This window comes from Cupressus sempervirens, chromosome 4, assembly GCF_028749045.1.
Source record: "Cupressus sempervirens isolate cs-2001-9-10 chromosome 4, ASM2874904v1, whole genome shotgun sequence".
NCBI classification, from domain to species: domain Eukaryota; kingdom Viridiplantae; phylum Streptophyta; class Pinopsida; order Cupressales; family Cupressaceae; genus Cupressus; species Cupressus sempervirens.
Genome location: NC_143121.1, coordinates 773,752,360 through 773,755,651, shown reverse-complemented (window position 1 = coordinate 773,755,651; position 3,292 = coordinate 773,752,360). Strand labels below are relative to the sequence as shown.

At 32.7% G+C, this 3,292-nt stretch overlaps 1 pseudogene; it reads right to left on the bottom strand.

Moving 5' to 3' along the window:
• Positions 1-1,747: 1,747 nt before the first annotated feature.
• LOC149563668 (vacuolar iron transporter homolog 4 pseudogene) lies at positions 1,748-2,679 on the bottom strand (annotated as a pseudogene).
• Between the last annotated feature and the right edge of the window lie 613 nt (positions 2,680-3,292).

Here is a 3,292-nt window from a genome sequence, read left to right as displayed (position 1 = left end):
TATATTATTCGTTAATAAAAATAATAAATTAAAGTATAGTACATACATTAGAGATTGGAAGGCTCTAAGCAAATGAGAGATGATTAAATCCAGTATCAATACAAACATTTCACACTGTAGATGATTAAATCTTCCTCCCAAAAATTTGGATCTAGAAACTACTTGAAATATATTACAACATTTCTAACTCAAAGCCTATTAAAATTTCATATTTGTAAACTTTCTCCCTAAAAGATCTATTTGTAAAACATCATAAATTATAAAACATTCCAAACTATCTTTGTTCAAGTAATCTATGATTTGGATGATTAATATCTTCCTCCTTGGAATAATTTATTACTAAAAGTAGCTTTTAGGAACATATTGCAATCTTTCCCACTCAAGGCCTATTCATACATTTTGATATATGTAAATTACTACTCTATATCTTGCATGCATACCTTGCTAAAACTATCAAATCTTGTATAGGGACCTTAATTTCAACAAAATCAATAAAGTTAGAATATCTTAAACTATCTTAAATTGACAAATGGGGTTGTGACATGCTTAAATTTGGAAGAAGTTCTATGGTTAACCACATTTGAGTTACAGTAGTAGGTTGCTTAAACTTCACACACTAAGGCTGATTCTTATGCTAAAACTGTTAAATAGTGAAAACTGACTTATTTTTCCAACCTTAACTTCTTCCTTACTATGTGATGTTTAAGGGTGACCTCTTGGAAGTCTCCTCACCTTTTTGAGAATCACCTAGACACAATAAGAGCTAATTGTTTCATTCATTCTTGATCCACAAGTCATGAAAAGTAGGCCAATTAGTTTGATCCAAAAGCTACATAACTAAATCCTCATAGCAATATCAATATATTAAATCAAATAATCTAAACTTTCCATCATTAAATCTTTTTCCTAAGAAGCTAAATCTAGAAACTACATCTACACAATATTGCCTATTGAAATATTATATTTAGAGAAAACAACATATTTTTATTAAATATCCTATTTATCTTCAATCGAATAATCTCCTATTTGAAATATTAATTCTCCTATTTGAAATATTATTTTTTTCTCACAAGAAGTTGAAGCTCCAAATTGCTTTTACAAATATATTGAAACATTTCCTACATATTAGCCTACTTATAAATTTGGATATTGATTGACTCTAGTTAAACTGAAGTTATATATACTAAAGAATAAATTTGATTTTTAATTAATTTATTCACATATCAATTCAAAACAAAATTATGATATTGTTTTCAATTTTTATTTTTTTTAAATCTAAAGTTACATTATGTTTATATTTTTTTTTATTTTTAATATTTTAATATTTTATAAAAATAAATTTAAAATCTTAATAAGTATAAGAAAAGAGCATCTATATAAATCTAAATGCTTCAAGACATTATTAAGAAAGTATATTCATGCATTCATAATACTATCTTAAATCATAGAGTTTTCAAAATTTGCAAATTTCAAAAATCATCTTGAGTTCCAACAACATTCTTGAAGTATATAAAATTCTGATATGTTTTCAATCTTGTTATCCACTCTTTAAATCTTTAAACCTTCCTCCCAAGAAGTAGAAGCTTCTACAAACATATTGCAACTTTCTCGACTCAAAGTCTATTCATAAATTTCCATATTTGTAAACTTGTATTGAGACTCTTACATACACATCTTATCAACTCTCAAATCTAAACTTCTTACATATGAAACAAAGCTAAAGCCACACACAAAGAATAAAATTAAGTTTGGAAAATAAATCAACTTTGACTATTTAATACTTTTAGTCTAGAATCAAATCTTAGTATGTCATGTTTAAGTCATTGTTTCAACAACATAAGATAACCACACCAATTAAGATAACCACTCCAATCAAACTCCTGTAGTGGCACGAAAGAGCCTTAACAAACCATATGTCACCAACATGGCCAGCCATCCTCCAATCAACACTCTCACACTCCCCTTCACAACAGAAGACCGCCCAAAATAAGCCCCTATTGCTCCAAACATAATGAGCGTCAAGCTGGAGACTCCAGCCAGAACACCAACCCTAACAAGATAATCTCTAACAAAGGCTGCAGAGATAAGAGGAAAGAAGGCCCCCACAGAAAATGAAATGGCCGATGCAAAAGCCGCCTGAACTGGGTTAGGAAGTCCCTCAATTTCTGCCTCTGAAATAACCAAAGGAGAACCTGAAGGAAGAGCACTCATTCTCGCCCTACCTGAAAATGGAGAATTCCTATACGGAGAACTTCTGTATGGAGAAGTTCTATAATTCGCAATTTCAGCAACCCTAAGAGCCGTTTTCTTGGCCTTCTTTTCTTCTTTGAGGATGGAAACTTCCGCATCACATTGGGTTTGTACGGAAACGTACTCGCCAATCGCCATGCTACATGCGCCCGCAACCAGCGCCGCCAGTCCAGACATGATCATCGTCCTTGCATCTGTTTTGACGGCGCCGACACCCATCATGAGAGAAGCTGTGGTGACCAGGCCATCATTTGCTCCAAGAACAGCGGCGCGCAGCCACTGCGCTCTGTTGTGAAATTCCATATTCATTTCATCTTCAGTCTTTGGAGAAGAAGAAGACATGGTGACAGCAACACTGGGATTTTCAGCATTGGGACATGGAGATCCCTCTGCAATTGCAACTGCTCCTTCCACCATTTTTCCCTTGGATTCCATCGAGCTCTCTGTGAAAAATATAAAACTGAAATACAAATATTTAAAGAGATTACAAATTTTCCTTGATGGATTAAAACTAACCAACTTGACTAATTAATGAAAATTGAATTACAATTATTTCAACTACTATACTAACTAATGAAAAGTGAATTAAAGACTTGATATATGAAACAAAGCAACAATGGAAATCTAAAACTCCAAAAACATGAAAATTTGATGAATTACTAAATACTCCAACGGTAATATATCAATACAAAGCAAAAACGGAAGTTTGAGGATTTACTATAGGGAGACTCTGCTGTTCAGTTTAACTTAGTTTCTAAAATCTGGTGGTAGAAAATAAGAGATGTTTGCAAAGCACATGTAGATGTTCTTATGTAGTGCAGGCCTCAAGCTTTTACTGTCCCGTTTGAAGGGACGTGATAGTGACCGTTGCTTGCATGGAACATTAAAGAGTTTAGCGGAGAGGTTATACCTAATCATTTAGAATTTTATTTTTTTTAATTTCTAGCGGGATTTTACACGCTGGGAATGAATAGAATCCCTTTGTTAATTTCCTGATGGCGTGTGCTATGAGCGTGACCCCAGTGACTCTTTTGTATTTTAT